At 37.4% G+C, this 22,092-nt stretch overlaps 1 protein-coding gene across 2 annotated transcripts in view; it reads left to right on the top strand.

Moving 5' to 3' along the window:
* The window catches only part of LOC126747501 (irregular chiasm C-roughest protein-like), a 135,156-nt gene that overhangs the window by 74,061 nt on the left and 39,003 nt on the right, over nucleotides 1-22,092 (top strand). Inside the window, exon 3 of one of the 2 annotated variants that reach the window (XM_050456187.1) lies at nucleotides 892-929. The exons of the other annotated variant lie outside the window; for it this stretch is intronic. The gene's annotated coding sequence lies outside the window, so the exon portion shown is untranslated. The remainder of the gene's footprint in view (nucleotides 1-891; nucleotides 930-22,092) is intronic. 2 annotated transcript variants of the gene reach the window in all.

Genomic DNA, 22,092 nt, shown 5'->3' with positions numbered 1-22,092 from the left:
ACGCGCCTCGGGGGCGCTTTTATTTATAAATAAACTTCCGAAATTAAACGGACTTCTAAAATTACATATCCTGTGTGATTTTTAAAAGGAAACAAGGGGGTTGCTTGTGTACAAACTCATATACAAAGATAATTATCGAAGTTAAAATTAAAAATAAATAAAACAAAAAACGACCCCCCGTTAATGGTTTCCAGTCGCGTGTACCGTAATAAAAAGGTTTTTTCTTTTTTTTTTTACGTACGTATAACTATTTTTCTCTTTGTTGTTTTTTTTTATGTATGTCGGGCCATTTGACTTAAAGCGACCTCCTGGAAATAACGGGCAAAGGAAAAAGTGGCGAATTTGTGGTGGCGGGCGTCGCCTCGCACCAAGGTCGACCTATGGAAAAATTGCCCCACTTAAGAGACGAAATAGGGTTTGGTAAATGTTCGTGAAGTTGAAATCTTTATTTGTAAACCAATAGAGTAATGGGTGCGGAGACCGTTCAGTTCTCCGTCCGTTTTATGGCATTTTTTATTCATAAATTTATTTCCTCAACCGTTCAAGTTTAATAGTCTGCCACACCCACAATAATTTATTAAGAAATTTCATTATGCAACTCAACAAACAAATGAAATTCAAAAATAAACTGAGAAAAAAGTTGGAAAACTCCAAATAATTCGGGCCCAGGTTACCGAAGGGCCCTTATTACTCCAAGCGGAGCTCTAGTGGCTCTGCTACCCAGTTTTCCCCGATATATTTTCCTAATACCTCTCGCAGTCTTTGTGCAAACTGTTCACAAACTGTGTCAGAAACTTTTCGTATTAAAATTCAGTTATGTACGAGCGGTGGTTGGCTGCACTGCAACCACCCTAATTCACCCCAATTAATGTTTATTCTGTTTATTTCCAGATAAAGCCCTTCGGAGGAACGCCGTTTTATCACTATTGGTAAGTTTGATAATCTGCTCAAGGAAAAACCAATTTACTCCAAAGGGAAGCAAGAGGGAGAAGGGGGGATTTTCGCCCTTAAAGGCAATAGTAAGAAAATTCGTTTCGTCAGTTCGTCTGACGGACAATTGGCCCGAGTGGTATTTGTATTTGTCTTGAGGGAACAAATAAAATATATAGGGAAATGTCCTCTTCGATCCGGGACAGATAAATAATTGTTGACGTCTGGTGCAGCCTTTATCCGCGTTTTATCTCCCCCATAAATGGGTTTTTCTTCCATGCCTGCACGTAGGCATAACCTCTTTACGACGATCTAACTCATTTATACGACTCAAGGTGTTTTGTATATTTTTTATATTTAGTGGAAATGGTATTCAAATTTTCAAGGGTGCTTATGTTCTTTACGTCGCCGTTTTTTTATGACTTTCACGTTTCATGACGTAAGTGGCGCTACGCATGTCGAAATCCATATTTCCTTTTAGGTTTGGATGTCTTTATTTTGTTAATAAATTCGGGGCAAATTAAGATCATATGCCTCAGGTGTTTTTCAATTTAGAAGGGAAAATCTCAATAACTTATGGGAATATTGTTGGGGAATTAGAAGTATAATACTTAGGGAAGCATGCTTTATAAATGTTACTTAAGGTCCAAATAGGTTCAGATAGTAGTTTCGGAAATATCCCACTTTTTAGGTGGTGGTGCCCAAAAATCATGTTTTCTCCTCAAGGTGGCCACTCACTTCAGAATGAAAAATCTCAAAAACTTGTGGGAATATTCGTCTAAAATAAAAAGAATAATGTTAAGGGAAGCATGTTGTATAAATGTTGTTCAAGGTGCAAACATCTTCAAATAGTAACTTCAGAAATATCCGACTTTTTACGTGGTGGTGCTCAAGAATCATATTTGCTCCTCGAGGTGACCACTCACTTCAGAATAAAAAATCTCAAAAACTTGTAAGAATATTCTTATGAAATAAACAGCAGAATATTAAGGAAAGCATGGTGTACGAATGTTATTTAAGGTCCAAACGTGTACAAGTAATATTTCAAGAAATATCCGACTTTTTAGGTGGTGGTGCCCAAAAATCATATTTGCTCTTCAAAGAGACCGCTCACTTCAGAATACAATATCTAAAAAACTAATACAAGCATTTTTATAAAACAAAAAGCATATTTTCGGGAAAATTATACACTACATATGCTGGTAAATATCCAAAATGCTCCTAATTATAATTCGGGAAATATCGGACTTTTTCCTTTTTGAAACCTGTTTCTCTTGCCATAGTCGCTCAAGGAAACTTGAGCCACTGGCGTCATCTAATGTATGAATTTTGAACCTCCTTACAGATGGCGCCACAGTTTTTTCACCACAAAGTTATTGAAAGATTATAATATAAGAAATCCGAAATAAAATTGAATTTTATGGTGAGAGGTGGGGTTGGTACGTTGCTCTCTCGCTTTCGCGCTCTATAAGGCTACTCAAAAAAAAGAAAACAAACAATTTTCCGAAACAAGGGGGGTCAATGCAACGGCGGCTATATGCAAATGCGCCTGTGTTTTCCTAATTAAAACAAACAAACGTTTTTAATTGACGTGGAAAGCCATCAGGAAGAAAGGGAAAAAAATAGGGTCGAGAGTATTGAATCGTTTGTGGATAAACAGGGACCAATAATTGGTCGTGTGCGGATAAGTTTTAGCGTTTGGACAGCGAAATGCGCGTTTTTCTTTTTTCTTTTTTTTTTGAAGCGAGGATTTAAATTGAATTGGCAGCCATCGACGTGAACGACGATTAGGTACGCGAGTTTCTACATAAAAAGCGCAATTTGGTTTCGAAGGTCTCGAAATAAATGATGTACGTGTAAAGAAGCTCCCAGTTTACTTAAGGGTGAACAACTACAACAGCGCGAAAGAAGCAAATTGAAACACAAAAGTGGGACCTTTTCAATACATTAAAGTTAAATGCACCTAATACCCTACACCCTTGCGAAATTGACTTCGGGATACACGGCACGCGGGGCGGCTTATCCCCGTAATCCCCATATCAGGTCTGGTGTCAGGAATAGACACATCTCTCTCCCGGATACCGGATATACGTAGGGCGGAAAATTTCATAGTAACCGGAAGCTAACCTTGGGTAAACAGCACGCTAAAAGCGTACATGTGTGTTTCTAATTGCCCCGGGATTATCCTGGTAATAACGCTTTTATTTCTGGCGTCCTTTTCCGCTGCTAATTATTTACTATTGTGACCCTCGGAGTTTTTCTTCAGGATAATCTTTCCCGGACAAACAGTAACCCAACAGTAGACTAAAAATCCCAATCCGAGATTCAAATGGAGAAACCTCTCGAAACCCGTTTAATAATGTACAGTTTAATAGAGGGAGAGAAACCCCAGTTCGTAGCCGAAAGGGGATTTAAAAGTCAACGGGGTTAATAGCTTAGCAAATATTCCGTAATTTATCGCATAAGTTTGCTTAAGATTAGGAGGGCGGACACGAATATACATTTACTTACTCAAACAACCACCTTACCGGCCAGATTTATTACCATCGGATTTGAGTCCCAAAAAATGTCCTCTAAAACCCTGGACAAATGTGATAAATATGAGAATATTGGTAGTGAAGGGTCGCTTAGGGTGGTTGAGTGCCCTTGAAAAAAACCCTGGAACAGATAGAAGCATTTTTGCAAAAAAAATTTAAAGAATTATGAAAGTAAGGAAACAAGGAGAGAAAATTAAGAAGCAAGACAACAGTTAAAAGCAACAATTGTTGAGGAACAGTTGTAATAAATCTAAAAATAATGAGAGTAAAGTGTCGCTTTTGGCGATTTTGTAACAAATATAGGCCACTACCACAGAAAATGGTCGTAAAGCCTAATATTTATTCACTATTAACGTAATAAAATCGCTGTTTTTTAGGTAAGCAATTTATTTAAAAAAAGAAAAGTTAATTTCTCTGACATACTACCGTATTCAACACGTGAACTGTGGCCCGTTTACGCTTCCACCCCGAAGGGTTTCCATATTATAGATTTAAGAGTCAACGGGGTTAATAGCTTAGCAAATATTCCGTAATTTATCGCATAAGTTTGCTTAAGATTAGGAGGGCGGACACGAATATACATTTACTTACTCAAACAACCACCTTACCGGCCAGATTTATTACCATCGGATATGAGTCCCAAAAAATGTCCTCTAAAACCCTGGACAATGTGATAAATATGAGAAAATTGGTAGTAAAGCGTCGCTTAGGGTGGTTTTGGATAACTGGAGTGCCCTTGAAAGAAACCCTGGAATAGATAGAAGCATTTTTGCAAAAAAAATTAAAAGAATTATTAACGTAAGGAAATAAGAAGAGAAAATTAAGAAACAAGACAACAGTTAAAAGGAACAATTGTTAAGGAACAGTTGTAATAAATCTGAAAATAATGAGAGTAAAGTGTCGCTTTTGGCGATTTTGTAACAAATATAGGTCACTGCCACAGAAAATGGTCGTAAAGCCTAATATTTATTTACTATTAAAGTAATAAAATCGCTGTTTTTTAGGTAAACAATTTATTTAAAAAAAAAGGTTAATTTCTCAAACAACACCTCACCGGCCATATTTATTAGCATCGGATTTGAGTCCCAAAAAATGACTTCTAAAAACCCTGGACCAATGTGATAAATATGAGAATATTGGTAGTAAAGGGTCGCTTAGGGTGGTTTTGGACAACTGAAGTGCCCTTAAATGAAACCCTGGAATAGATAGAAGCATTTTTGCAAAAAAAATTAAAAGAATTATTAACGTAAGGAAACAAGAAGAGAAAATTAAGAAACAAGACAACAGTTAAAAGGAACAATTGTTGAGGAACAGTTGTAATAAATCTGAAAATAATGAGAGTAAAGCATCGGTTTTGGTGATTTTGTAACAAATATAGGTCACTGCCATAGAAAATGGTCGTAAAGCCTGTTATTTATTCACTGCTAACGTAATAAAATCGCTGTTTTTTTAGGTAAACAATTTATTTAAAAAAAAAGGTTTCTTTTTTAGTATTCAACTCGTGAACTGTGGCCGGTTTACGCTTCCACCCCGAAGGGTTTCCATATTCAGGTAATTTTTCATTTTTATCTCTTTGGGGCCACAGGAAAGAGGCAACAATGTAGCAAGGCAATTCTCTTAATTTTTTTTTCGTTATATTATGGTCCTTAATGGGCCCCTGTGTAACAACAGGGTCGCAATGGGATATTTGGGAAATTAATTAAACTCGTCTGCTGTAAATATTTAAGGGAGGAAAATATAGAATTTCAGGTGAACCGGAGGGGAGAAACGCCCGAAATGTAAACGGTAATATAAGTAATGCATCAGATTTCCCTACGAGAGACAATTAATGTAACAAAACTACCGACTCGGAAACAATGAAAACCAAAATTATGTGTTCTACGCGAAACGGGGAGGCACATTAAGAAAATTACTAATTTCTCTGCATAATTAATGATTTTCGTAGACTAGCGAACGGAGGAAGGTAAAGTCTAAGCCTAACATAAACAGATTCTGTCATTAAAATAACCTAATGGAAGTAATGGGAGAAAGGGAGCGTAGAGCAGTAGTTCTCACGGGGATCATGGAAACCTTCTAACCGCACACACGAAATGGGGAGGTGAGTGGAAAATGTTGTAACGGTTGTTTTTATACACATGTTTTTTTGGCTTAAAATTGATTGTCATATGCTTGATTCACTGCATATACTACTTAAGAGTTGATATTTAAGAACCAATTCAAAAATTCAAATTTTCTCTATCTTACACAACTTGAATGACGCTGATCGAGGAATTTTCAAACTCCTCAACTTTAACAATCGATTACGAAAAAACTATTGAGTCTCCGTTCTTAGTTCCATCGGTTCTTGCATACTCTTATCTTTCTGAATCCAATGAAGCCATCCAGAAAATTGTACCGCTTATAGTTCCCGAGATCTCGATAACTGACATGCCAAAATTCATAAGTCGTAAAGGTCTGAGATTCAACTTGTTCGCAAACCGGTTTTTCCAGTGCAAACGCCAAACTGAACCGACCAAAAGCTCAATCAACATTTTACCCTAAAAGTCCTCGAGGAGGAAAAATCTGGAAATAACCAGCAAAGCGTCAAACCCCTCTCAAAAAGCCTCTTTGCTAAGTAACACACATCGGCGGTGCATGTTGAGGACATAATAAAAAAAATCCCGGAAAACAAGGGCCTCTGGATATCGCAGGACCCTTTTAGCCGACCGCCATAACGCGATCCGGAGTGTGTTTATGCCAGGAAAACCAAAAAAGAGGAATTTCTGGATAGGGAACGGGGCATATGGGGATGACGGATTGTTCTGCCTCCGTCGTCAAAACGCTCTTGTATGCTCCTCATGATAAAAAGCTAATTTAAAGTATGAAATTAAAGGGCCTCCCTTTGGGCCGTTTAGGGTCAAATACAGGGTGATAAACACTTTAAAAAAAATCAATTTATCCATAAATAATCAAAAAAGACGGACGCCACAGTCGTAATCGTTTTAAACATTTAAATTTTAATACGGTGTTCGCGGAACGACCTCCCCATTCAGCGTCGTACGTGACTTCCGGTCCCCGGGGGGAAACACCGGAAATTGTGAGAGAGTTCTGACTGGGGCCGGGCGGTCGTCGCCCTCTTTGCCCCCCAGTCGCACGAAAGGGCGGCGTTATAAAAATAAAGTTTCGTTTGGGATCATCGTTTATGGATTCAAAACTTGCATGTATGTCTCTCACTTTAAACCTTGGACACGTGACTGACGAGCTGTCAAATGTCATTAGAATTTTTCGATGTTCAGTGCGCCATCTGTTGACGTTGTAGTAACTAAAAATTCTTATAAATGAGGTTATGGATGGTAGGATGGATGAAAGCTTCAACTGCCTGGAAGTAACTTCTTATTTCTGTAACGACTTTAGAAGTTTCTTGACAAACGACAGGTGTCCAGAAAGTATATACAGGGTTGGATCAATATTTTATCTATTTAAATCGGAAAACCCTTACATATAAACGTCATAATCGTTAACAGGATCGCGTTGAAAGGTGATAAATTTAAAAAAAAACTCGCAGGGCCCTCGTCGGTTATATGATCAATGTATGAAAACTCCTTTGAAACGCTGTAAAGTACGGCGGAACGTCGGGAAAATCCGGGACTACGGAGGGTCAAACGGGGGCGCCGAGTCCGGGTTATCGGGACTCCGGAATTTATGATTCCTCGGCCGCTCGGGCAACCGTTACCATTATAACGACCCCGGAAACAAAGAAATATTGGAAACATAAAAGTTCCCATCGCGAGCCGAGGGCCTCCCCCCCCTCCGACCACTCGAAATACGAAAATAAATTATTTTTATTGGATCGCTTAACTAGTATATCATTATAACGGGGCAAGTATAATAAATAATGAAAGAACATCGGGTAGAATTTGGGGGGAAAGGAAGGTTTTATCAATATTCCCGGGTCCGTACAGGAAGACACGTCCTGCATGTACTTCTTTTCTTTTAGGCCTTCCTGGTTTAAGACATATGACAGCTATCAAACGTCAATCTTCTGTTCATTTACCGAATGGATAAATGAAGTTATGGATGGATAAATTAATTGCCTGCAAGAATTTTTTATTTATTCCAGGTACTTGGGTTTATTGCGTCAAGGTGGCTTTATACTTTCGTGGTAACGTCAACATATTTAATCAATTACTACACACGTTTCCCAGAGTGCCATCTGGTGACTATATGAGTAACCAATGAGGGAAGTGAGGTTATGCTCGATTGCCTGAAAGGTTTTTAAATTTCTTTCAGCTGTTTGAACCCAAAAATTGAATACATTCAGGCAGTGTATTCAATTCAAGCATGGAAATGCAAGTGAACGTCTCCCCTTTTAGACCTTCCTGGTTTGACATTTATGACGCATGACAGCTGTCACATATCAACCTTATGTTTATTTACCGGGCAGATAAATGAGGTTATGGATGGATAAATTAACTGCCTATATGAATTTTTTAATTTCTTCCAGGCATTTGAGTTTATTTATTGTTTCTTACTTTCGTAATGTTGACATTTCTTGACGAGTAACAGTTGTCAAACATCCAATTAATTATTTAATTACTACATTTCCCATAGCGCCATCTTGTGGCTGCTAAACTATTATTAGGTTGTAGTCGACTGCCTGGGAGGTTTTTTTTTAAATTTCTTTCAGATATTTGAACACGAAAATTGAATACATTCAGGCAGTGTACGAATACAAATGCAAGAGAACATCTCCCCTTTTAGACTTTCCTGGTTTGACATTTATGATGCATGACAGCTGTCACATATGAATCTTGTGTTTATTTACCGGGCAGATAAATGAGGTTATGGATGGATAAATTAACTGCTCATATGAATTTTTTAATTTCTTCCAGGCATTTGAGTTTGTTTATTGTTTCTTACTTTCGTAATGTTGACATTTCTTGACGAGTAACAGTTGTCAAACATCCAATTAATTATTTAGTTACTACATTTCCTATAGCGCCATCTTGTGGCTGCTAAACTATGACGATAAGTGAGGTTATACTCGACTGTCTGGAAGGTTTTTTTAAATTTTTTTATATTTTTATATATATGATATTGGAACAGCAAAAAAGAATAAATTTTATCAGTTTATGCTCGAGTGCCTGGAAGAATTTTTAAATTTTTTTCAAGATGTTTGAACCCGAAAATTGAATAAATTAAGATTTGTCAAGCAACTGAAGTCGAATTGTAGATCTGGCAGGTAATTGAGGTAATTTTTGAGAGCATTCACATTACCTCAATTGCCTGGACAAAGAACAAAGTTGCCTTTATTTGGAAATGCTCCTAACCTCTATTGTCTAACAGGTAGTTGAATGCATTTTAGGGGTTCTTCCGTCTAGGCAACTTATTTCGTTGCCTTCAGGCAGTTCAAAGCTACTGAAGTTATTTTTTTAATATTGCCGAGAATTGGAAATTTGCTTTCCTTTCACAGAAAATGTAACTTTTGTCTGAGGCAGTTGAGAGCTTGCAAAAATAGGCAGTTGAGGTCATTTTTTGGTCACAAAAGGTGGCAGGTACTTGTGAATGCTGCCATGTAGTTGAGATATTTTTCCAAATCTCTAAGAGATGAAGAAAGCTGCCTCAACTGCCTGGAAGAAATAAATCATGACTTTAGTTGCTTGGAAATGCGAACTGTCTATCTACTCTCTCTAATTTTATCGTTTTCAAGGTTTTTTGCACAGGCAGCTGTGGGAGGAAGGGAACAGAGCAGCCTGGATCGACTTGGTTAAATTTAGCTCCTATATTCATTTTATGCCTAATAAGGTATACAAAAGAACAGGATGAAGAAAAGACCCCCTGGATCTGTTTTTCGATAAACAAGCCACCCGAAGGCAAACTAAAGGTCCCGTTCAAATTTGCTTTTAATCAGAAACCGGTAAAAAAAACCACCTGGAAAGGAAAACACCGCAGGTGTTTGCTTTAAGGAAACACGATACGAAAACAAAATAATCAATTGAATATTCCAGACATCCCTTTATGAACGAAACCCGCCCCCTCCTTTTGGAAAAACAACCGGGTAAATAATTACCGAAATATTAAGGCTTCCAACTCGAAAATCTTCCAAGTTCAACATTCCGGAGAGGCCGGGCCGGATTCTTATTAGAGCTTGTTCCCCTTTGTTTTGGATTCCGGCATCCTAATTTCGTGCTTTGCCAGGCATTCTTTTGAAAATTACGAAAATAAATGGAAACGCGCATGTTGTGGAGCTCCACTACACACCACGTTTGAGTCAGGCCCCCCTTCGCCCCCTTTTATCTCGCTATACATGTTACCGCTTGTATTATGCATGCAGGTTACCCCCTTTTCCCCCCTGTTTTTAGTTTACGAAATATTTCACGCGAATTGAAAATATTTTTCACCGGAGAATGATGGGTCAAAGAAGTACGTAAATTCTGGCAAATTCCAGGATATTACCACATGTAGCAGATGCGACAAGAACCAAAGATCTTAATAGCAATAATAATAATAAAAGGCCATTTTTTGTGGTTGGTTTCATTACGTTTATCGTCATTATACCCGTTACTTCTTCTCACTTTTCCATAAATATCCCAAATTCCAGAAAACTCTAAGATACTTTGACTCGTTAGTCAAATTGGCATGTTATTGTTGCCACTTTGAACCGTGTATAGAAATCTAAAAATACATATAGACCTCCCTCCCTCCCCCGGAGAGTTTTCTGGAAAGTTTCGACAAAAGAACGTTTCCAGAAAAGTAAAACTCTTGGAAAAGCGGGAAAAATAACGAGGTTAATAATGCTACGACTATACAAAGATACAATTCCTACGATATTAGGACGAGCCACGCCTATGATAAATTTTCTTCTAAAATAATTGAATTTTCCTTAAATTATTCAGCTCCTCGGCAATTTGTTTATAATAAGGTGGCAAAGGGGGCAAAAAAGTCGAGGTTTACTCGGCCCGAGAGCTCTCTAGAAACTTTTTAAGAGATCCTCGGCTAACTGTTAGTAAAGTTAAATTAGTTTAACCCCCGTAAGGGGCGGTTTATTCCCAATTGATTAAAATGAAATATTTCGCTAAGAGTTGAGCCACTTTGCCTAAGTAGTAAGCCGCTTATATCGCTTTTGAAAATTTAAAATAGAACGGAGGGATTTTCAAACAACGCGCCCTCGGAGTGACATCTGTCGTTTGTCATGAAACTTAAACTGAATGAAACGCTGGAAACCCAGTTGACATTTGACAGCGTTTATCTGTCATGGAAGCTCAAAACCACCAAGGTATAAAGCCGGAGACGTTCATCTGCATTCAATTTTCGTGTTCAAATATATAAGGAAGAAATTTTAAAAAACCTTCCAACCAGACTTCTCCTTAAAGTTTACTAATATACCCACAAGATGGTCAAGAAATGTCAAAACCACGAAAGTATAAAGCATTGATAAAGTCACCGTGACTAAATAAACTCAAATGCCTGGAAGAAATACAAAACTTCTTACAGGCAGTTTATTTATCCATATATAACCTCATTTATTCGTCCAGTAAATGATCACAAGATTAACGTTTGACACCTGTCATGTGTCATAAAAGTTAAACCAAGAAGTCTAAAAAGGGAAACGTTTAGGGCCTATGACAGCTGTCACATATCAATCTTCTGTTCATTTATCGAACGAATAAATGAGGTTATGAATGGATAAATCAACGACCTGTAAGAATTTTTTACTTCTTCTAGGCATTTGAGTCATGATTCTCTATACCTTCGTTGATTTGACATTTCTTGATGAACGATAGCTGTCAGAGGCCATCTTGTGGCTATATTAATAACCCATGAGGCGACATGAGGTTATGGTCAACTGCCTGGAAGGTTATTTTTTAATTTCTTTTAAGATATTTAAACCCAAGAATAGAATAACTTAAAGAAGCGCATGAAAAGAAATGCAAATGAACGTTTCCTGCTTTATACATTGGTGGTGGTTTTGAGGTTCCATGAAAGGCTGTCGAATGTTAATTACGTTTTCTGTGTTTCTGTCCGTTTAGGTTGAAGTTTCGTGACAAACGACAGCTGTCACTGCGACGGCGCGGTTTTTTAAAATTTCTCCGTCTCATTTAAATTTTTCAAAAGTATTATATATCAGGAATGGCCTTAAAATAATGGGAGAATACGCAAACCGCATTGGACAACTGCCTGAAAATAAATTAATTCATAACTTTCGCGATTGAAAGGACTAATTCCCCTGAAAAAAACCGTTTCAACTTCTTGGCAGTAATGAAAAATTAATTTAGTTGCCTAAAATGACCTCAACTGCCTGAAGGGAACGAAATACATTGCCTGGGAAATGAGGCCATGGCCTAAACCTGCCTGTAAAAGCCAAAAAATGACCTCCATTATCTGGAAAATCATCTTCACCTTAATAAGAAAACTTTACTGGAAAAGATAATTTGGGCAAACACAGAATGGGGTCAAATGCAGAGCGGACAGACGTAAAAAATGGCTTTAAGTGCCTGAAAAAAAAACTAGAAAGAAGTGCTCTCCTTGCTACAACCTCAACTCCCTAACAAAATAATAATTCCCTGGGCAAAATGGTCTGGAAAGCTTCGATATCTGGTTAATCCAGACACAAATGAACCTGAGTGGCAGACAGAAGTGAAAACTAACCTGGATTGCCTGGAAAAACTGAACTATCACTGCCTGAAATTGATAGGTAAACCTTAATTCTCGGGCTTACCTTATGACGTTTAGCGTAATATCCTGACAGTATATTAAAGTAATATGTTATTATTCACCCTTTGTTATCATACACAAGACATCTTTGAGCTCCAATTAAGTAACCACCCGCTATAAACTGAGTAATACTTCACAGTGTGTATCATGTTTCACTGCTCGTATATTCCCTATGGAGGTCTCTTTAATAATGTAAGTTTTAATACAGAGCCCGAGCGGGGCCCTCTGTCTGTGGCGAAATTATGTACTTAAAATTTATTAGAAAATGCGATGGTTTATACACACATACACACACACACACACCAAAAGAACCTCCAGTTTCCCGGGGCGTATTTAAAAAGGCGTTTCGCCCCGGTTCGATTTTTCGTTCCCGTTTATTCTTTTTTTTTTATTTCATTCCGAGAGCCAATTTGCCGTCGACACGGTTTCCAATAACTGGAAACACCTTTAATCTGACAAATTCCATTATGCTTTCGGATAAAAATAAAATCTTTTCTTTACGGCGCCTCCGGATCGTATTTTTACGATTTTCTTGCATTTACTTTACTACTGCCGCGGCTTAACTTAATATCTGCTTTTATTTCTGGATCTCGGACGACACCCCTCTCTCCCCCGTTTCCCTCCTATTCTGGATGTCGGACTTTTTGTGCCACTGTTCTGGATAACTTTAAACGTTTCACCGAAACAACGAGAATTTTAAAAGGATACTCACAAGCCCTATTTCGAGTGATTTTTTTGTGGTTAAAAGGTCGAGGTTTTTTTAGCTTTTCAGGTCAGTTTTCTATGCAATTGAGTGTTCTAAAAATGACCTTAACTACCTGGCAGAACTACAATTCGACTTCAGTGGCCTGAAAAAATGATTTATGTCTTCAACTGACTGGAATAAGCCAAAAAAGACTTCACCTTGTGAGTCTGCATTTCAATTCGTCATAACTTTTTCTGTACTGAAAAATTTTAAATGGTTTTAACGTATGTCGTTGGCCATTTATGGAGCTCTATGATGACCTTTAAACTTTCACAATATATGCATTTTTTCAAAAGTTATAGACGTTTAAATTTAGTGAGGTTAGGGTCGAAAACTTTTTTGCCACCAGTCGGATTTGACTAAAACTCGGATGTTAGGTTCTCCACTATATAACATTAACGAATTTCATGTTATATTTAACTAACTAAGTTTTAATGGGAGAAAGACCTCAGCTGCAAAACCCCTAGCACAGAAGCAGAGAGAAAAGAAAAAAACACACAAACACGTCGAGACAGAAAAGCCTTCCAATTAAATTGATAAATTACTTAAATCTGAAATGAGCGGAAATTAAAATTATATCGTTTCTCCGACTTCAATTATTGGTAAAGCAATTAGGGTGTCCCCTTTGAGGCGGCGCGAGTATAATAAATCCAAGAAAACAAGTTTTAATTCAAAACTGTCGGGGCAAAACCGAAACAAAAACATTTAAATCTCTAAACCGCTTATTCCCTCTATTAGCTTTAAATTCAATTAGAGCCCCCCAGTGCGGCTCGGGATACGGAGGCAGAGGGGGCTGTTTTGCGGCTTTTTTTGTCAACAATCCCCAGCCAAAAGAAAAAAAAACAACACGGTTTTCTAATAAACGTCACCATATAATTTAATATACTGAACGTCCTCCGCTCCGAGGCAAAAACTACAGAAGCTTCTTATTATTTCTGTATTTTGAAAAAACATGTCAAGGTTCCGTCCCACGTGCCAATCTATTTATTTATTTGCAGAACCAGTTTATTTATGCCGACAAGCACGAGAAAATGCGATTATTGCGGTCTATTTTTAAAGGGGTTGAAGGGAGAAACCTTCAGGTGGGCGTGATGCCTTCATATAATAAATTCCATGCAATTTGTTTTATCCCTGATGGTTTTTTGGACAATTTCGGGTTATTATTATTATTTTTTTTTCTTTCTTCGGTTGCCCTTTTAGTCGCCTCTTACGACAGGCAGAGCATACCAGAGGGCTATTCTTTCCCGGCCCTCCACGGGGGTTATTACTATTCCATCTTCACATAAAAAGTATAATATTTTGGAAATTACGGCTGGAACTAGTTTAAACCTTAAAGGGCACTTATAAGGCATGCTTTCCAGAATATTATGCTTTTTATTTGACAAATATATCTCCAGTAGTTTGTCAGAATTCAAACCTTGAAGTGAGTGGTCACCTTGAACATCAAACCATGTTTTTGAATGCGACGATGGACAAAAAACTGGATATTTTTTAAATTACTCCTTGGAATAATTTGAATTCTAAGAAACATTTTTACGGCATACTTTCCAGATCACTACGGTTCTTATTTAACAAAAATATCTCCAGAAGTTTTTTAGATTTGGGGCCTTGAATTGAGTGGTCACCTTAAAGAGCAAACAAATGTCTTGGACTCCACTGTGCAAAATTTCCAAAACTACTGCTTGGATTGATTTGAACTTTAAAAAGCATTAATACAGTATACTCTCCAGATCATTTTGCGTCTCATTTTACAAATATATCTCCAGTGGTTTATCAGATTTAGGGCCTTAAAGTGGGTGGCAACCTTGAAGACCAAACCATTTCTTTGCATCTCACTGGATAGAAAGTTGGATATTTCCAAAACTAGTACTTGGATTGATTTGAACCGTAAGAAACATTGATACAGCACACTTTCCAAATCATTATGCTTTTCATTTAACAAGAATATCCCTAGTAGTTTTTCAAATTTGAGGCCTTGAAGTCAGTGGTCACTTTGAACAGCAAACCATTCTCTTGGACCCCACTGTGCAAAAAGTTGAATATTTTCAAACTTACTGCTTGAATTGATTTGAACTTTAAGAAATCTTGATTCAGCACACTTTCCAGATCATTATACTTCTTGTTTGATAAAAATATCTTTAGCAGTCTTCAGAATTGAGACTTTGAAGTGAGTGGCCACCTTGAACAGCAAACGATTCTCTTGGACTCCAATGTGCAAAAAGTTGAATATTTCGAAAAATACTGCGTGAATTGATTTGAACTTTAAGAAATCTTGATTCAGCATACTTTCCAGATCACTATACTTCTTGTTTGACAAAAATGTCTTTAGCAGTTTTCAGAATTGAGACTTTGAAGTGAGTGGTCACCTTGAACAGCAAACCATTCTCTTGGACCCCACTGGGCAAAAAGTTGAATATTTCGAAAACTACTGCTTGAATTGATTTGAACTTTAAGAAACATTGATACAGTACACTTTTCAGATCATTATACTTCTTGTTTGACAAAAATATCTTTAGCAGTTTTTAGAATTGAGACTTTGAAGTGAGTGGTCACCTTGAACAGCAAACCATCCTCTTGGACCCCACTGTGCAAAAAGTGGGATATTTTCAAAACTACTTCTTAGGTTTATTTGAACCCTGAGACGCATACTTTCCAGATCAGTATGCTTCTTACTTAATAAACTGTCACTCCTGCTTTTGCCATTGCCGTTCTCTTTTTTACTTTTATATAAAACGTCTGGATTATGGAGTCAGTGGCAAATAAATAAAATAAGATTTTACGAGTGGAGCTGCCTCCTTTTCCCCCATAGAACAACAAGGGCGATAAATATTTCATAAACGACGCCGGTAACAAATAAATAACCCGCCCCCCGTTCCGCCGTCGGCGGCATCCATATTTTTCCATTACCGAAAAGAAAAAACAAAAAGCGTAACGGAAAACGCTCCACCCCCGGCAAGACAGTTGATAAACTCGCCATTAGCATGTGATTAGCGTTTCGTTTTCCTTTTTTCTTCCATGAGCCCTCCCGGTTACCAGTACCGTGCCTCGCAGTCATTTTTCTCTAACAACACGCTAATATAATTTTAAGTATGCATTGTTAATAATCATTTAATCGATATTCGCGAATGGCGGGAGTGAAAGCACAATCCGTCCTCCTGGGGGGCACAATGCCCCTTATTTACTTGAGAACTGCTAGTTTCCTTTTTAAAGGTAAAAAAGTGCCTGTTGTATGCATGTTTGCAGTAGATTAGTATCATTATTGCATTGGTTTACATGTGTCTTTTGGATAAAATGCCCTTTCTTGCTGTTTGGCTCAACCAGGAATCACTTGCCTCACGTGCCCAACTCAGGAGGGTTCCTATTGGCTCCTTTATCTTTTAGACTTTAACCACTTATTAGGTGTCAGCAAACGCTCGATTGTCCAAAAAAAGGTAAACTTATTTCCACCTCCGTTACTTCCCGATCTAAAACATGTCATTGTTCGAAGGGAGAGAACATCTACATAATTTGTCGGAAGGTAATTCCCATTATTCCTATTTGTTATGTCTTGCGTCTCCCTGCAACTGTTCCGGGCGGGACGTGCCCGTTCGATTCGGACATGTTCTGCATTTCTTAAAGGCGAGCCGCCCTTTCCTTCCCCCCCTATTCCTTCTCTCGTTCCTTCTATGGATGTTTTCTTCGGGGGTTACGGGGGGGGGGGAGTAAGCAGCGAGATGCAACTTTCGGGATGCAATAAGAAATTTATGAGGGAGAATCAAATGGTGACAAAAAACGTGAATAGATGGCGCGGGAGTCAGTGTCATCTGCAAACAATGTGTCAGAAAAATAAACTGTCCTCATGATATCAAAATTATAACGAATGGAATCATTTAGAACTGTTATTTGTATCATCTTGTCATGTCTGTCTATTTTTCTTGGTCATCTCCATACAAAAAGATGGATATTTCTGAAATTACTGCTGGAACTGGTTTGATACTTAAAGGCGCTTATGAAGCAAGCTCTCCAGAATATTTTGTTTTTTGTTTGACAAGAATATCACCAGTAGTTTTCCAGATATGGGACTTTGAAGTGAGCGATCACCTTGACGAGCAAACCAATTTCTTGGATTCCACTGTGCAAACAGTTGGATATTTCCAAAAGTACTGCTTGGATTGATTTGGTCTTTGAAGGCATTGATACAAAATACTTTTTAGATCATTATTCTTTTTAGTTGACAAGAATATCGCCAGTAGTTTTTTAGATTTAAGGACTTGAAGTGAGTGGTCACCTTGAAGAGCAAACCAATTTTTTGGATTCCACTGTGCAAACAGTTAGATATTTCCAAAAGTACTGCTTGGATTGATTTGGTCTGTGAAGGCATTGATACAACATACTTTTTAGATCATTATTCTATTTATTTGACAAGAATATCGCCAGTAGTTTTTTAGATTTAAGGACTTGAAGTGAGTGGTCACCTTGAAGAGCAAACCAATTTTTTGGATTCCACTGTGCAAACAGTTAGATATTTCCAAAAGTACTGCTTGGATTGATTTGGTCTGTGAAGGCATTGATACAACATACTTTTTAGATCATTATTCTTTTCATTTGACAAGAATATCGCCAGTAGTTTTTCAAATTTCGGGTCTTGAAGTGAGTGATCACCTTGAAGAGCAAACCAATCTTTTGGATTCCACTGTGCAAACAGTTGGATATTTCCAAAAGTACTGCTTGGATTGATTTGGTCTTTGAAGGCATTGATACAACATACTTTTTAGATCATTATTCTTTTTATTGGACAAAAATATCGCCAGTAGTTTTTCAGATTTCGGGCTTTGAAGTGAGTGATCACCTTGAAGAGCAAACCATTTTTTTGGACCCCACTGGAGAAAGTATTGGATATTTCTAAAACTACTACTTGAATTAATTTAAACTCTAAAAACATCGGTCCAGTATACTTTCCAGATCATTATGCTCGTTAATTGAAAAAAATATCGCCAGTAGTTTTTCGGATTTCGGGCCTTGAAGTGAGTGATCACCTCGAAGAGCAAACCATTTTTTTGGATTTCACTGTGCAAACAGTTGGATATTTCCAAAAATACTGCTTGGATTGATTTTGTCTTTAAAGGCGTTGATACAATATACTTTTTAGATCATTATGCTTGTTATTTGGCAAGAATATCACCACTAGTTTTTCAGATTTCGGGCCTTGAAGTGAGTGGTCACCTCGAGAAGCAAACCATTTTTTTGGACCCCATTGGGCAAAGTGTTGGATATTTCTAAAACTACTCTTGAATGGACTTGGACTCTAAAAAACATCGGTCCAGTATACTTTCCAGATCATTATGCTCGTTAGTTGACAAAATTATGTCCAGTAGTTTCTTAGAATGAGAACCTTGAAATGAGTGGTTTCCTTAAAGAGCAAATCCCTTTTTTGGATCCCACTGGGAAAAAAGTTGAATATTTGCAAGATTACTGTCTGGATTCATTTGAACTGAAAAAAACATTTTTTAGCACACTTTCTAGATCATTATACTTCTTATTTGACTAGAATATCTTTAGTAGTTTCTCAGATTTGCGACCTTGAAGTGAGTGGCCACCGTAAAGAGCAAACACTGTGCAAAATGATGGGTATTTCGAAAACTACTGCTTAAATTGCTTTGGACCCTGAAGATATTATAATATCTAAAGTCTTAGACCTTTAAACATATAATTAATTTTATAAAAAATCTAGTTAATATAAATAAGGGCGAACGTAAAAAGCCCTAATGCGTTTTCTACACTTCGAAATTAATCCTTCCGACTTAATTCTCCTCGTTAGGAATCTAACAGGGCACTTACACCCCCCTGTAGGGGCTCAAGGAGAGATATCTCAAAGCCGTTAAGCCAGTCCCTTCACCGGAAATATTTAATTGCAAGTTTAAACTTTTTAGCCGCTAGTTAAGCCGCGCCATATCACTGCCGACACCTTTGCCTTTACAACGTTAATCTATTGTGCCATCGGGGAGGAATTAAACTTACTACTCCGTCCATTATATTGTCGAACGCGATTCAATTGTTCCTCTGATTAATTAATCAATGTCGCCCCTATTAGGTGTCACGTGATTTCTCAGCCGTGAGGGGCTTTATTAAAGATTCCACCGCAGCCCCGCGCCGATTCATATATAAATGGTCGAGCATATTTGCTATTGTTGCTGATTATTGCCTCCCCCCGAATACTCATTCCTGGTTCCGTCTGTTTAATTAGTTGTCAAAGTGTTCACAGATGGGGCAAACACAATTTGAAAGTGACGAGTTATTAGGGGTTTAACAGGAGGCTTACGGCGTCCTAGATGGACGTGTAAAGGGACCTTAGGTGCCGAATATCAGAAGAAATGGTAACAATTTGTCAAACTTATGACTGAGGGCAGGAACTTAATAAAGTAGTAAATGACCGCTACTAGGCGGCCGCCATTTTGCGTAATTGTGTCCTTTCGATGTTGGTCACTCTGACAAATTTCAGTTGTGCCAATGGCCAAAGTTTTTGAGAGGTTATGTTTATAAATACAAAATAGAAAGTTACATTTAGTTAAGAATTTAAGAGAGTTGCCTTAGATCTGTGATTTTTCTTGTATATTTCTTTACAAATTCGTTTAAAATGTATGAAAGGAAGTAATCCTCACTTAAAATGAGACAAAGTCTCAATTAACTTGAGATAGATGCACGCACTTTAAAATATTTGTTTTATTATTCTGATAATCTTGAATTTAATAAATCCTAATATATATCCACATATTAAATAAGGAGGAAGCTATATCGCCTGTTGCAGACGATATACCCAAGCGTCGTTTACAAATCGCCAAAAACTAAGCAATCCGCTATACTCAGCGTCGTCAACTTCATTACCGTTAAAATATTTTTTGTTGGCAACACTGAAAATAGTCAGAGTGACCAACATCAAAAGGACACAGCCACTATAAAAATGGCGGCCACCAGGCAGTGGTCATTTTTGGGTATCGTGGCCATATGCATTAGCAATCCAGATATATTTATTAGGTTCGTGACTAAGGGGGCAAGCATAACTTCAAAATGCATATAGTGTTTTGGGGTTTGTCAAAGCTATGGAAGAGGAGGCAAGCATAACCTAAAAAGTCACAAGTATTTGAGGTTAATCGGAGGTTTAGGCTACCTGGAAGAAGCATGCTACTAGTGATTATAACTTAGGGGCACATAAAGCGACCACAGGGATCAAATACCAAAAAAACCATATCAATTTATCAAAACTATAAAAATGAGGCAAGCATAACCTGAAAATGAACAAAATAAAAAGCATTGATACAGCATCTTTCCAGATTATTGGCTGCTTATTTGACAATAATATCTTCAGTAGTTTTTCAGAATTCAGGTCTTGAAGTGAGTGATCACCTTGAACAGGAAACTAATTTTTTGGATCCCACTGGGGAAAAAATTGGATATTTCCAAAACTATTGCTTCGATTGGTTTGAATTCTAAAAAGCATTGATACAGCATCTTTCCGGATTATTGTACTACTTATTTGACAATAATATCTTCAGTAGTTTTTCAGAATTCAGACCTTGAAGTGAGTGATCACCTTGAACAGCAAATTATTTTTATAGTTCCTACTGGGCAAAAAGTTAGATATTTCCAAAACTACTGCTTCGATTGGTTTGAACTTTAAAAGGTATTGATACAGCATCTTTCCAGATCAGTATGCTTCTTATTTGGCAAGAATATCTTCAGTAGTTTTTTAGAATTCAGACCTTGAATGAGTGGTCACCTTGAATAGGAAACCATTTTTTTGAATCCCACTGGGTAAAAAATTGGATATTTTCAAAACTACTGCTTGGATTGATTTGAATTCTAAAAAGTATTGATACAGCATCCTTCCAGATCAGTATGCTTCTTATTTGGCAAGAATATCTTCAGTAGTTTTTTAGAATTCAGACCTTGAAGTGAGTGGTCACCTTGAACAGCATTTTTTTTTATAGTTCTCACTGGGCAAAAAGTTGGACATTTCCAAAACTACTAATTCCATTGGTTTGAGCTCTAAAAATCGTTGATACATCATCCTTCCAGATCAGAACGCTTCATATTTGGTAAGAATATCTTCAGTAGTTTTTCAGAATTCAGGTCTTGAAGTGAGTGATCACCTTGAACAGGAAACCATTTTTTTGGATCCCACTGGGCAAAAAGTTGAATATTTCAAAAGCTACTGCTTGAATTAATTTGAACTCTAAAAAGCATTGATACAGCATCCTTCCAAATTATTGTGCTACTTATTTGCCATAATATCGTCGGTAGTTTTTTAGAGTTCAGATCTTGAAGTGAGTCGCCACCTTGAACAGCAAATTATTTTAATAGTTCCCACTGGGCAAAAAATTGGACATTTCCAAAACTACTGCTTCGATTGGTTTAAACTCTTAAAAGCATTGATCCAGCATCTTTCCAGATCAGTATGCTTCTTATTTGGCAAGAATATCTTCGGTAGTTTTTCAGAATTCAGGTCTTGAAGTGAGTGATCACCTTGAATAGGAAACCATTTTTTTTGCTGTGCAAAAAATTGGATATTTCCAAAACTACTGCTTAGATTGGTTTGAACTCTAAAGAGCATTGATACAGCATCTCTCCAGATTATTGTCCTACCTATTTGACAATAATATCTTCAGTAGTTTTTCAGAATTCAGACCTTCAAATGAGTGGTCACCTTTAACAGCAAACCATTTCTTTGATCCCACTAGGCAAAAATTTCTAGAGGCATGAAAAGGAACCTTAGGTGCCGAATATTAAAAGAAATGGTAACAACTGGTCAAACTTGGAGGAGGCAAGCATACCCTTAAAATGCATACTGTTTTGGGGTTTATCGAGGGTTTCGACTGCCTGGAAGAAGCATGTAAAGCAACCCTAAGGACTGAATACCTAGCTATACCTAAAGAACAACAATAATTTAAAATGAATCAAGGATGTAGGCCTCCTGGCAGAAGCACGTTACTAGGAGATGCAAAATAGGAGCCTCAAAGAGCAAATACCAACAGTACTTGTCAAACTTGTCAAGCATAGGGGGCACCCAAAAGGTTTCAATATTCATCACTAGATGGCGCCTGGCCTAACCTTAATTAATTTGTTTTTTAAGCTTTCTGAGCATCTTATAATTGAAGGGAAAGTTCCAATTGGAAAGTTGGAGTGCCCTTTACAAGTTTTATCACCGTCTAA

The sequence above is a fragment of the Anthonomus grandis genome, chromosome 19 (assembly GCF_022605725.1).
Source record: "Anthonomus grandis grandis chromosome 19, icAntGran1.3, whole genome shotgun sequence".
In the NCBI taxonomy this organism is placed as follows: domain Eukaryota; kingdom Metazoa; phylum Arthropoda; class Insecta; order Coleoptera; family Curculionidae; genus Anthonomus; species Anthonomus grandis.
Note: the sequence above shows the minus strand (reverse complement) of the source record. Positions and strands in the feature narration are given on the sequence as shown.